At 35.3% G+C, this 15,453-nt stretch overlaps 1 pseudogene across 1 annotated transcript in view; it reads left to right on the top strand.

Moving 5' to 3' along the window:
* Nucleotides 1-10,410: 10,410 nt before the first annotated feature.
* The window catches only part of LOC100366524 (allatostatin-A receptor pseudogene), a 58,747-nt pseudogene continuing 53,704 nt past the window's right edge, over nt 10,411-15,453 (top strand). Inside the window, exon 1 of the transcript XR_014931174.1 lies at nt 10,411-10,604. The product of XR_014931174.1 is annotated as an allatostatin-A receptor pseudogene (transcript). The remainder of the gene's footprint in view (nt 10,605-15,453) is intronic.

The following is a 15,453-nucleotide window of genomic DNA, read 5'->3' as shown; positions in this document are numbered from 1 at the left end:
GGTGAGCACATCCTGTTATCCATATGGAACGTGTTGCGTTCTAATGCCATGCACATGCTCATTCTATCTGTGGTGCGTGTGAGATATAAAAACATAAATGTAAACTATCGCATTGTTTATAGACCGTGACATAAGTGCATTGTTTGTCGACAGAGATTTAATGTTAGGTCTTAATAGATCACTAATCTAATAATGACATAATAATAACGGAAAGCGATTTTGAATAAACGATTCAGTTTATTCAAATATAATTAAAAATAGGTCATTAACCAAATTAGTGAATGTCCTCGAGTCGATCCATTATATCGGTTTTACTTATATATAAAAATCCGACAGGTTATACAGAATTAATATCGAAATATATTGCGGAATAGATAATTCGATTACCATATCTCCGATGAATACAATTTCAGAATTGATTGTATACAGTTATATAAAAAAGTATGCACAGTGTATTTTTCCACTTCTTTGTTGTTGTTTTTTTATTAAAATTTCATGGCGAAATTACTCGAACGATTTGTCAACTAATGTTATGTACACTCACGAAAAGTTCCTTTGTATTTTCCGAATGACATAATCTATGTTACCGTAATGGGGTGGTAATGAGATCAACGTGTATTCAAATATAACAACTCAACACGTAACCATAAATGATGTGACATTTATTAGTTTGACAGCTTATATTAATGACAATGGTGTTTGTTATTGATTGACAGCACCATTCATAGATATGTAGACCTGTAGTAACAACCGACTTATCTAAAAGTGTATATCGATTTTTCATAAACGCAAATTATGTGCTGATTACATGTTATGTGAAGTCTCCGACACCTAATCTATAAGGACCGGTTAATGTACAGAAAAAAATACGCCAATATATTCTGTCATGGGATAATACATAATATACGGAAAAATAATATGTCATTAATTGTATTAATATTATTTTTTTAACAATAGAAAACACTGATGTTTCTCAAATGGGTGTTCGAAGCCTTAAACAGACGAGCACTGCTATGATTTTGTAAAATGTTTGCCTTTGCAGAAGCTCAGATGAATTTGATTGTTCATTGTGTCCTATCAGATGCACTTGAACTAAAGCTTATTTGTAAATAGTTGGTGAATGCTGTTGAACAGGAATTGTTGATGGTATTACAACTGGTTTAGGATCGAAGGTTCCATGTGTTTGTTCCGGCCTGTTGTACCAATCGGCTGCAACCCATTGATCTTGCCGTTAACAAACGTTTCAAGGACTCGCTGAAATCTAATCTGGTATACTGACCGTATTCTGAAGGAACTGTAGACGGAAGCTTATATTTCCGATGTCAGTATTACGGACGTACTTCGAGAGCCCTCGGGAATATTCGAAAACCGTCGTGCCAGAGGTCATTGTTTAAAATGGCGGTCGCAAAGACGAAGTCGATGATTGTTTCAATTCAGCGGAAGTAAATGAAATTGAAGAAGTCGTGATTGAAGAGGATATATCTCAAAACTGCGACGCCTGGATAATAGCGTGAGATGTACCCGGAAGTCATGCAATACCGTTAACGACAAAAAAAAACTCGGAAACAGTCAAGTTTAATTCCGTCGTCTATTGCATGCGCGGAGTACTCTGGGGGGGCATAATTTTAACTTACTGATAGATCGGCCGATTTTAAAAATTCAAACATGAATAAACTTGTCATAACAATAGCATTCTTACTAAACGCATCGCGCAAGTAAAATTACTCTTATTCTCGTAAAACACCGTAAAAAAGACCCGCCTTTGGTTACAATGACAGTGAACGCGAGCGTCGGAAATGATCATGGGTATCAAAAGACGTTTAAACAGACAAGATAAGAGGACTAACTCTACTAGAAAGGAAGAAAATTTAATAGGCTCAACCAGTTGTAACTTCTTCTGTCTTTTTCCTCCAAGGTGACACTGAGTGCATCCCGTAAATTCCAGTGTTTTCCGGAAATCGCGGGATTAGTCATTTAGTCATTTGGACAATGGTCAGCTTATGTAAACACATGACCAGCTAGTATGTTCAAATGTGGGTCTCTCTTTGAAAACTTACACGTCTGGTGCAAGTAATTTGTCCAATTTATACTATGGCGCTTGATTGCAGCGATAACACAGCAAAGTGACCCAGAATGTTTCTACACACTATGACATCACAAGAAGAGGTTGCCGAGCAGGTACATGTCTGTCAGACAATACACATTCTACGGTTGTGTGTGTCATCGAAGAAACGACGTCTTGATATGGTTACACCGTGATGACGTCTGTTATGTCTTAATGTTTACGTTTATTCCATCGAAGTTTTTATGTCCGAACCACGATAAAAATAACTTTCGCATGTTACATCTTAATATAATTTATTTGAGGAATAAACCAACCGGCAACAAGATGCATTTACGTGTGACTGAATCACACGGCAATCCACATGAGAGCATTTCAAGACATCAAGACCATATAAATAACAATTATTCTTTTTCTTCGGACATTAACGGAAGTAGATCTTTTTCGTGGGTTACATGAATCGTTGATTGACTGCTACATTGCACGACTAAAAGAAGACATGGTTGATTTGAGAGATTGATTATATCAATAAATTCACTGACTTGGTATCAAGATTCACTTGAATGTTAAACTCTTTAGGCCTAATGAGTCAATTCGACTCTTGTTAACCACTGAGACCGTCATCCCATGAAAGCCCAGTATGCAATACACATATGCAGCTGCTCTTACTCCCCAGAGGATTCTATTGCACCTCTGGAATAAAATTCAACATGACGGCATAGTTTACTAAAAATAACAATGTCCGATGATCTAGTAATTGAATATTCGTTTAAGGTAAATTTCCATCAATGTCCCCGAGACACAATAAGACAATCATTAATAATGTGCAATGTCGCCGTTTTCCGAGCGTCAGTCTACGTTCAGTCCTGAATCGCATAATTCTAACCCATGTCACCTCACTAGATGCTACTTGGCGCCACTATACGCGTTCAACTTAAGTATTAGTATGCTACTACGTTCGAAAATCAATACATAGGTGGCGCGTCTCTATAAAGACGACACAAAATATACACCCGATTACAATATTCACATTTTGTTTTTTATTACTGCGCGTCCTTGCATGTGAGAGAGTTCATGCTCACTTTGTGCTAACAACATAAACGCTTTAGTGTCCCTCGTATTATGATGAGATAGTTGATATCAAACAATGCATAGACCCCCAAAGTGACGCGACATTTCCCTTCCAACAATACAAAGACTTGCATTATACTTTAGTTCAATTGTTATTAATTTCGCAATGTTTCTGTAATAATATTATGTTACTTGGCTAGATTTCACCCAGACCAAAATACCCAATCGCTATGTATACGCAGTAGAACAAAATATTCCATTATATAATGCTTTGTATAACGTCTACAATGTTTAAAAGTTGAAGTTAATGTTCGTCACTGCCAGTGGTCAGAATTGCAATTCTGTGGGTCATTCTTCCCTTGGTTATGCTAGGGCTTATTTGTGTGCGGAATTATATTCTGAATGTTGGTTTTGACGTCGGAGATTTGAATTGCACATGTCCATATCGCCATTGTAAGTGAGCGATCACAACACGCTATTTCGAACTGTTCTTTTGTTTAAACAGTGTATTGTGGCGTAACGGGTCACGTCTCCTTACAGTGACGTGGCGTATTTGTTGAGTTGAGAGTTTCAATCGTCATGTCTATATATTCGCATATGTACATGTAATTTTAGTAATAGCTTAAACATTGACACTAACTTCAGATATGCATCGGCATCTCAAGCGTGCAGCTGAGAGTGAGAAAAGAGGAATATTTATCATCTGCCCCAAGAAGAAATATGGTTGTTTCTCTCTTTGGTACATTTAACTTCAAGCATGACATCTCACAAGACAACTTAGCTTGTGTTTCCTTAGGAACACCTATGATTTATTGTACTTTATATTCAGAAACTGTCATTTTCTAATACCTACGTCCAAGTATGTAATATTTCTAATGCATTCGCTTCTAGAGCTGGATTCTCAATAGCTATGTTTAAGAATACAGTTAACGATGTGAAATATTTCTAATGCATTCTCTCATAGATCTTTTTTCTCCATAGCTACATCCAGGAATATAACTCACGGTGTGTGCTAGTTCTGATACTTTCTATTTTAAACCTGTGCTCTCAAAAGCTACGCAACGGAATAAAATATGGGATATGCAATGTTTCTGTTTTTTCACTAGCCACCTCACTATTCACATTCTTTTATATACCTATATTCTTACTGATTGCCACACAAGAGCAAGATTACTTTATGAATTAGTATTTTGTTTGAAACTACTTAATGAGTTTAACCTTGACCACAGTATCAACTTTCAATAGTTATAATGAGATATTACCATTACTCACTAATGATCAGTTCTGAAGGTACCAATATAAACGCTCGTGAGAAAAGAAATGGTCACACATTGGCGATTGCCACCTTGTTACAACATCTCACTGCACTTTACGAGAGGAGAAGAAAACTCATTATGCTGAGTGGTGTGTTCGTCACTGTGACAATGGTGACTATGAATCACTTAAAGATGTAATAGAGGTTCGCGGGGCATCAGTAACTACGTCAGAGATGAATCCATGCACACATATTACTTCACATATGTAGCTTTTTGACTGAAATAGGAGGATAGCTTTTGGTGTGTGTTTGTGGGGGGGGGCATAAGAAAAATAAAATCGGTCTACACAAACTAATCTTATTATAGGTTATGTTGCGTTTATCGATAAGTGTTTTACTAACAAAATACAAGTTGATAGTGTTTCAGCAAGACTTTCGATTCTGCCTGTCACAGCCTGTTCGTACATTTTGAATGTGGGGGATGTATTCTGCGCATGCGTTTCATTAGATTGGTTATTACGGACAGGGGGTAATTTTTCAGTCTGGTGCTCAGTATAGTATGATTTGTTTGTTATATTTGCGAACGGCCTTCCGTCAGTGTGTCTCAACTCGCAATGCCTTCTAAAAGCCGGCAACATTAAATTATTTAGATCACTAAAACGTTTTTGGCTGTCGGAAGTTATAGGATGACATAAAAAAATGTCTGGTGCTAATCGGAAAATAAGAGCTAAATGTAACAAGATGTCATATTATGCCATTCACTAAAAGATGGCATTATTCAACTGTAATGACTGTATTGCAAACTCTCATTCAGAGTGTCGCCAATAATGGATCTAGAAGTGTTGTTAAAACCTTTTTTCTGACCATATTTCATGTGCCGTAACTAAAATGCTTTGAGTTAAACGGAACAGCTTTGACTTCAACCAGGCGAAGACTTCAACAATTTTATATTTCATTCTTGTTGTTTTGAGTATGGCTCAGTTGTATGGAACCCATGGCAGATATAATTCATATATTCGTTAGTTTTATTTTATGAATACTATTAATGACATTGAGAGATTACACCAAGTTTATGAGTGAAATATTGTCACCATTACTTTTTTTGTAATTTTTGTCTTTTTTATTTGTTGATTTATAACATTTATAATGTATAGTTGTACAGCAATCTGTCAGTGATAGCATCCTTACTGTATTTGCATATGGTTGATGGTCGAATAGATAGTAATAGGTTGCACAAAGGTTATGCAATTATAACAGTTGGAACCATGGGTTATAATTCATAGTCTTAATCGACTTTTCGAAAGTAAATGATTATATATTTCCTTATCTTATCTGTCTTGTAGTTTTATTTGTGTTATTAATATGTTCTTTTTCAAAGGCGACTTTCATGACATTCTTTAAAATGAGCATGTCACTCCTTTCAGTAACAAAAAATGAAAGAAAGAAATTCTGAATCAGTTGAAATTCGGCATTATCAATCGATTTTGATTCACCCTGTCTCTAATGCTAAAGGAGAAGTATTTAGATGACAGCAGAATATTCTATGATCATTAATATGGAACAGTTTTAATTGTATTATGGTCCATTTAAAGTTATATTCTCGGCAATACTTAGTTAAAAATCTTTTCAATTATGAGTAATTTTCCCAAAAATCAAATCTGAAAGTTGCGGCGTTTGAGAGTTATACTGATCTAAATGGTGTATTGTGCCGTTATTAGTGTCTTCTCTACAAATAACCCCCCCCCCCTGCATTGCTGTTCCACTTCTGCTCCAGGCGCGCTAAACACAACTCAAACATAAAGTACGTAATTGTTCGAAGCGCGCTCAGTACGCACTGGTAACATGAGCAAAATAGTCGTTCTATCAATTCAAAAGAAGAGGAACCTAATTATAGAAAACATCTCAAGTCTGAAGTACATCACGGACTAATCTTAATGAAAAATTCTTCACATCGAATATTGATTTTGTAATATAATTCATCTTTGATTCGATAGTTTCGGTGACTTGATGACACCCTAAAATGCTGAAAACTAATCACAACCCAATCTACGGAAATTCTTGGTGATATTCGGCTATTGACAAGAATATTCTGACTCCGTAATAGATTATGCATATAACACCAAAGGCTTCACACACAGATTTGTCGACATTTTTATGGCCATCTCATTATTTTTTTTGTAAATACATCACGATGTTTTGTTCAACTTTGATACTTTTCAGTGGTTAACGTACGTTGTCTTAATGCTTCAGCCCCGGTTATATTAGCAAATGCATGTAATCGATTTTTAGTGTTTTCCAAGTACAGTATATTCTGAATTTAGTTTCCTATATGTACATTCGGTTCTAAGTATAATGTCAATGGATATGTTCGATTTTATTAACCAATATAATTATATGAATGTTCAAATTTCCCCGAATAAGATTGAATCATTTTACCGTCCGTCGTAATATTCCTATAATCCCAATAAACTTAGTTATTATACCTAACAATTTGGTAGTATATAAACATATGCTCTGAAGAGTCATCCGCATAACATATTGGTCATTGATCATTGGGTGAGACAGTATTTTATCTTCCAATTTATTGTGTGAAAAACATTGCAGCAGTTTACATTGACATTATCGCAGTTTATCTCAATGGTTATGGCAAATAACAACAAACGTTTAGTTCTAAAACATACAAAGAACTTATTGTTTTCTTATTTCTAAAGACCAAATATATAGTTCACTTATATTATATTTGCATTTTTTTCAATGTTGACTAATACACCCAACGAACAGTTGCATACTAATTTGAACATTACATATTTTCAAGCCATGTCATAAAAAGTCATGTTGCTCTAATTTTCTCAAGTATAATTAATAGGCTTTCTAATTGTCTGTCATATAGTAGCCATCCTTGGCTAATCCCAGATTATATATGGCCATGGGGTGCAACGAAACTAGGAAATATTGCTATAATCTCAACATCCTGAAACATTCACAGTCCATAAATAAGAGTACATTGTGTGGATGCCTCATTAAGTTTTATTTGCCCAAGGATGGTACCACTCGATTTGAATCAATTGACAAACGCACTCATGAACCGTAAAGCAATGTTCCATTGGATTATTGAAATAGATGACAAATATGTACAGATGATATCTAAAGTACCATGTGACTACGTTTACGCAATTTCACGCAACATAAGATGATTATTAAAATGATTTATGCTACACGTCGCAAGTTAATGTTCTTGAAACGTTTAACTACATGCCAATGAGTCCACGTTTCACACTAGGCATAACCTCCCCTAGTTTTAGTAGAAACGTGATTTATTTACTGTCTTGTGATTTGGAATAGTTATTACTGTTAGAATCTTAAAGTTAGTTCCCTTAGCCTTGAAATGATTTATGAATACACATTAAAATCTGTATTAAGTCACTGCATATAGAGTAATGTGATCGTTTCCGACAGTTATCGATGACTGTAATACACATTGTGGTTAGTCCTGTCAAACGGAAGATATATATCTTCACGTACAGCACGATATCAATGAATGTATCTGATTACATATTATCCAAGCGTGTAGAAATACTGTGACTGTGGGAGACATGTTCTACTTTCATCAAGTATGATATCGATTGTAATTACTGGAGTATAAGTACCATCACCTAGTTATGTTGCTTGAAATGACTATTTCAGATCGAAGGAATGTTTCCAGGGTTCAAACACGGGGGGTGGGGTGGAACATGTTACTTTTCGCCATCTGTCTCTAGTGAAGGATAACATAAACAATAGACTTTCTGGAAGTCGATTTGTGGGATCCACTCACCACAAACAATAGAGATTCGCTCTTGTTAATTGTTTTCAAATACGCCTATATTTACGGGCCTTGTGAATACAATATAAATTAGGTGTTAAACGTTCTGAGTTATCTTGTTTACTACTCAGCAATGTTTTTATTAGAGTATACACAATTCAAGGAAAGTTGTGAAACACAATTGAGCTGGAATCGGAATTTCAATTTAATAATATACGTGTCTTATGTTTATGGTTTATTTTGACGCACTGTATACCTACCAAACCCAAATCTAATGCCGAGATCCATTAGATTAAATTTAACTTAGATTGAATTTCCGCAATATTTTAACGAGATACAATTTAATAAAACTGAATTGCAATATATTTTAATTAAATTAAATTTATTTATTTTTCTCTATATAGAATTGCATCGCAATTGTGTTAAATCAAATTGTTAATATTCTATTTATTTTATTTTTATTTAGGATAGCAATTTAATTATTTAAACGAAACTATAATTAAATTGCATTCTTATAGAGGATTGCAATTGCAATTGAGTATCTCCACATATTTCCAGTTCCGGCTCAGCGTTTTATAGACAACCAAATTAAAGCCTAAGCACTGAGTTGGTAAGTGTTCACTATTACAACGTTTACACTTTCCGCCATTTCGTAATTATCATCTGTCCCGCAAACTCCATCTAAACTTTGGTATCTCTGTCCTACAGTTGCTTGTATATATGTATATATAAAAATATATAGCTATTTAACATTCCTTAAACCCGATACCACTTCCATTCCAATAATTCAAGACGCAGAGCCGAATACAAAAATTGCAATCCATACCAAAGAAACGTTGGGCGTAGGTCATTGAACCGCCTCAGAAGTACTCATGCACTTACAATTGACATTTTGTATAGTATGTATAAATGACCTGTGAACCTCAATTTCGCATTTTAACAGTTAGTATTACGAACAATCATTTGCACCAGCTGTAACAATACGTTCATTATATAAATCAGTACAGATCATAGATATTTACGCATGTATGAATAGTTTACACTCCAAACATACAACATTTGTAAACCAATTTTGTCTTATTCACAGATTATTTTTAGATTATTTGTTCATACCATTGCGCAGTGTGCATAGTGTTGTACATTGTTACCTAAAAGTAGTACAATTTAATCTTACTATAGGTATATACCAATACAGTAGTGCACCAGTTGGTGGGACAGTGAATAGAGCAATTCATTCATATATGTTATTGTGTGGTAAAACGTTGCCATTGAACGGCGGTCTAACCATTTATTGCTGCTCTGTTAGTCCGCTCAACGTCAGATAACCACGTACATATGTAGTACATTCGCTAAACAATGTCAACAATTTTTCGGTGAGGACCCAAGTGTATGTAGGGTGAAACGAGCAAGATGGTTAATTAAAAATTTAAGAGCATTATTGTGAGTGATTTGTGAGTCGTTGACCGCCATATGTCCGCCCTAGCTGTAATTTAAATTGCACAAAACGCTGACGATACACGACAGCAGCATTAAAATCGGTCCTGCAGTTGAGTGGGAGGAAGATTTCTCCAAATGAGGTGTATATACCCAGCTTTTTGCAAATACTCCCTAAGTAGCCGTTACCGTTCCAATTATATCATATCTCTAATGCTTACTAACAATTTCTGTCAACAGATGCTCAATATAATTGGATGAATTTACTTTACTTCATATATTTGCTGTGTATAAGCTTTGTATTGTGAATATCAGTGTGACTACGTTTCCAGTGGTACCGAGAGCAGTGCCAGCAAATATTCCTTAGCAACGCAGTGTAACGTACGCCTATTGGCTGTAAAACTCACTACGTCACAGTCGATATACGCGCAATATGCTTGGCATAGCCGTTTCACTTGGTTGTACATTATCCGGCGAAACACAGGCGTCATATTTCGCTTACCTCATACTCACACCAACTTTATGCATGTCTCTTCTCAGACACGGATCAGTGTGAAGCTATCGGACAGGTACTCAGTACACGGACTGCACACATTTTTATAAATAACCCGGTCATGCTTTGATTTACTATATATATGATATATGATACTTGAAGTGTGTGCGTTCTCCTTGTATTCCAAGTGTTTCCAGGTTGAGTGTCGCCGTTATCGACTTCGTTGGTATTATTTTTAACGGCAAAACGGCCAGCGTGTCGGCAATCAATCGGAAAGACTATATAGTCATCATACTCACTTAGCAGGCTGGCTTGGTCGAACGTTTCATCTGCTCAACAAATTGGGAAAAACTGAACGCAATATCCCTGGCTATTAATTTCGTGCTTGTGAGAAAGAAACACTCCGGGAAACAGACAAACTTGAAGTCAGGGGCGTAAGAGACGTCTATACAGCAGTAGCATTACTCTTCACAGTGTCACCGAATAGGTAAGTCCAAGGTCATTTTTTTTATGGAAACTAATTTGTTAATATGCTGAACCTCATGTCTATTATTTCTATTTATTGGCGAACGTTTAAATCTTGACAATAACGTACTTTACCGGAATCCCCCATTGTATGTTTGTATAACTGCGATTTAGTGTGAACTCGTGTCAACTAATGCATCTTATTGCTCATTGAAGCATAATATGTGTCAGATACGTTTAAATATTGCACAACAGTTATTAATGATGATATTAAAATAGATAAACTTCCAACGCACAAAACGTCGCAAATGTTCGCATTTGAGTTGTCTGTATCACCGATGTGTGCGCTGGCATGTACTTTTTCTATTTAGAAATTGAAATAAATTTAGTTTAATCGGTGCATATGTCAGCTGCTGCGTAAAAGCCTGTTGCTGGGTACATTAGATATAAATACATCAAATATCACGTGATATTAAATATTACATCTGATATAATGTATATATTGGGTATGAAATAAAATACGTAAATCTGAGGTCAAAGACATTCGAACACAACTGGTCTCATACTGTTAGGCTATTATTATAATCGTCAATTCAATGTTAATAATAGTGATAATTATAGTGTTTCCACATAGAATTACTTTTATGAAATTGACTACTTTGATGCAAAAATACGGATGATAAGTCGATTGAAAATCATATTCTTTATGTACAAGTATCTTACGTCATATTGCTAATGCGTTCATTAATCATCAGTGAATATTTTGACAAATGTTTGCACCAGATTTATATTTTCAATGATTCCGATGATTCCATGACACTTGGCAGTCCATCGCAATGTTCAGCGCTAAGAAAACGAACACGAGAACGTAACACTTTTGTATGTTGTTTAAAAAAAGACAGATAGACTGAGGGAGCGCTGTAAGCTCAGAAGACGCTAACGTACTTTGAGATCGCAGTTGGTGGACTATCACAGCGTTTCAAACTGTGAATTGAGAGCATTTCACTGGGTATTCAAAAGCTGCGGCAAACTGTCACTAAAGCTTTAGTTTACGCCATGCGAAGTATATTTTCTAGTTGCGCTATGTAAAGCCAGATGTTATGCTAAACCTGAGTGTTGTGCAGCAGAGGCCACAGTAGCACGTAGCACATAGAAGTGATGGTTGATTGACGTTAACAGCATGTCAAAGCAGTTCGCATCACTTAACACAGCATTGATATTTATAATTTTGTTCTGTTGTTATTACACTGTCATAACTTCATATTCACACTGTGCGCACGCAGCATACCCGCAGCTCTATAATACAGTGATGGACATCCTAGATGTACCAATTGTAAACACGTTTCATTTTGTATTTCCTGTTTTCAATGCTGATTTACCCTCACACACATCACTGTACAGTGTGTTACTGTTGTTTAATCATAATTTTGATAATTGATAATACGTATACATTATTTATTCAACGTATATCAGCAGTTTTGTATATCGAAATTCAACAATCCAAATTTCTCTACTTTCATGGCTTTTAGCCATGTATAAATACCATCTTACAAACCATATAATAAGAATTCCAACATCAATTTTTATTTCAAAAGACTGATACATGTAAAAAAAACTAAATAAAATATAAATACTACATGATATGATGTAATTGCATAATACGAAATTGCACATAATGATGACTTCTAAATGGCATAACATTTGTCGAGTAATAAATAATGTACGCCTATAATTCCGTGCGGCCGAAAAATGATTTCTTACAAGTTCCACATTGATTATACTAATGAAGTCTAGTCTGCAAGATAAACTTACGTATTAGTCTCGCGATAAATGGGTAAGATATAACGTATGCCATGTATCAAATATCGTCCAAAATACGCACATTTACCTGGAACACCAACATTAATTGATCACATCGCCATAAGTCCAGTTGGTTTGTTTTGCTTTTGCGAACGGTTGTTTTCAAATATGTTCGACTGCACAGGTGGGCTCTTGGTAGAATAAAACATGTCAATAACTAAATAATATTTCGTAATATGCATACCCGTGTTTCTAAACACGATTCAAACAAACAAGTATTTTCAGATGATGATTAATTGTATCGGAATGACCAATTAGTAGGGACAGTGTATGTTGGTTAAGTATTCATTAATTGAATATTTCTCAACATGTATCAAATAATACAGAGTTCCTTATGGAAACTGCGCGTACATATCAAACAAGTCTTCAAGTGTTATCCACGACACGTAATACATCGATATACTATGGGATTCAGCTTCCCCGTATTGTCGTTGTTATTACGCCAATTATTGATCACAAACACGCGATCACGTGATAGTGGATGGTTGCTTTGCAGACCGGGCATTCAGTCGATCAATTTTACAAATTGAATCACTATTTAAAATTAACTCTCCTGTAAAGTGTTACATAATAGTAGTTACTTAATTTTTTGTGCTGCAAATTATCAGTTCTTTTGTACACGGAACCTACACACGTTTTTCAGCCTCCCATTTACTATTTAATGCATCGAATACATTTCCTGTCATTTTCATGCTTACTTAGCCGAAAGTGAGTAAGACTGTTCCGGAGGAAGCGCATTCATAACGCGCTCTTTAAGTTATTGTGCGAATTGTGACTTGTTAGCTTACTTTTCACTTTGTAAGAAACGAGCTGAACAATAATAAGTGTCACAATATTGTGAACGAAAACAAGCTCCTGTCCTTAATTAGTGAGCTGGGGCATTGCCCGCCTACATACTGCACGTGTAGCAAGTCATGTCATGTCCATGGCACAATGCTGAACGGTAATTAAATAATTAAATTACACCGTAATTAAACTATATTCAATATAATTTGTTAGAATAAAAGTTATGTATTTGATACTGCTAATCAATCGCCCTTTTCTTTGTCTCAGGATGAACGTTTTTCACTGCGTCGACATGAGCCTCGATCACGAAGCATGCGCGCGCCCCGGCCGTGACGCGCTGACAAAACGCCAAACGAGCGTGTTGCGTTGTTTTATTAGTGTGTGGAATAAAATTTGCATGATGGATACAAATGTATGGTATATAATCTGCATATAAAAACAAGTGTGTGGATTCGACCCTCATTAATTACAGCCTGCACGTGTGTGTGGCAGAGAATCTGCACATGAATGCAAGTGTGGGTAAAGTATTTGCATACAGCCACGAGTATATCTGACTATGAATACATGTGTGTGGTATAGAATATGAATACTAGTGTGTGGTATAGAATATGCATATGAATAAAAGTGTGTAGTGTAGAGTCTGCATATGAATATAAATGTGGCAGAGAATATAACTGTATGTGGCATATAATCTGCATAATAGTACAAGTGTGTGGTAAAGAGTATGCATATGAATATAAGTATGTGGAATAGAATATGAATAAAAGTGTGGTAAAGAATATGCATATGAATACAAGTGTGGGATATGGAGTCCGCATGTGTAAACATATGTGTGTAGTATAGAATCTGAATATGAGTACAAGTGCGTGATATGGACTGCACAAGCGTACAAGTGTGTGACTCACAATTTGCTTATGCTTAAAATGTGTGCTATATAATCTGCATATGAATACAAGTGTGTGATAAAGAATATGCATATGAATACAAGTGTGGGATATAGAGTATGTTTATGAAAAACAGTGTGCAATATAGAATGTTTATGTATACATAAATGAATATGTGAGGTATCCAGTCCGCATATGAATACAACTGTGTGTGGTGTAGAGTTTGCATATGAATACAACTGTGTGTGGTGTAGAGTTTGCATATGAGAACACGTGTGTTGTATATAATCTGCATAAGAGTATAAGTGTATGGTATCCTATCTGCAAATAAATACACGTGTGTAGTTTACAATCTGTATATAATGTATAGATCACAATGACTCGCACAGACTATGGTAAATAAGACACTCTAACTATAATGTATAGACCACATTGACTCACACAGACTATGGTAAATAACACACGAATTATAATGTATATACCACATTGACTCGCACAGACTATGGTAAATAACACACTCAAACTATAATGTATATACCACATTGACTCGCACAGACTATGGTAAATAAGACACTCGAACTATAATGTATAGACCACATTGACTCACACAGATTATAGTAAATAAGACACTCAAACTATAATGTATATAACACATTGACTCGCACAGACTATGGTAAATATGACACTCAAATTATAATGTATAGATCACATTGACTCACAGACTATGGTAAATATGACACTCAAACTATAATGTATATACCACATTGCCTAGCAAGACTATGGTAAATAAGACACTCGAACTATAATGTATATACCACATTGGCTCGCACAGACTAAGGTAAATGATACACTCAAACTATAATGTATAGACCAAATTGACTCGTACAGACTATGGTAAATAAGACACTCAAACTATAATTTATAGATCACATTGAATCGCACAGACTATGGTAAATAAGACACTCAAACTATAATGTATAGATCACATTGACTCGCACAGACTATGGTAAATAAGACACTCGAACTATAATGTATTGACCACATTGGCTCACACAGATTATGGTAGATGTGACACTCAAACTATAATGTATGGATCACATTTACTCGCACAGACTGTGGTAAATAAGACACTCAAATTATAATGTATAGATCACATTGACTCACACAGACTATGGTAAATGAGACACTCAAACTATAATGTATAGGTCACATTGACTCATACAGACTATGGTAGATAAGACGCTCAAACTATAATGTATGGACCACATTGACCCATACAGACTATGGTAAATAAGACACTCAAACTATAATGTATAGACCACATTGACTCGCACAGACTAT

The sequence above is a fragment of the Saccoglossus kowalevskii genome, chromosome 2 (assembly GCF_978046115.1).
Source record: "Saccoglossus kowalevskii chromosome 2, keSacKowa6.1, whole genome shotgun sequence".
NCBI classification, from domain to species: Eukaryota; Metazoa; Hemichordata; class Enteropneusta; family Harrimaniidae; genus Saccoglossus; species Saccoglossus kowalevskii.
Note: the sequence above shows the minus strand (reverse complement) of the source record. Positions and strands in the feature narration are given on the sequence as shown.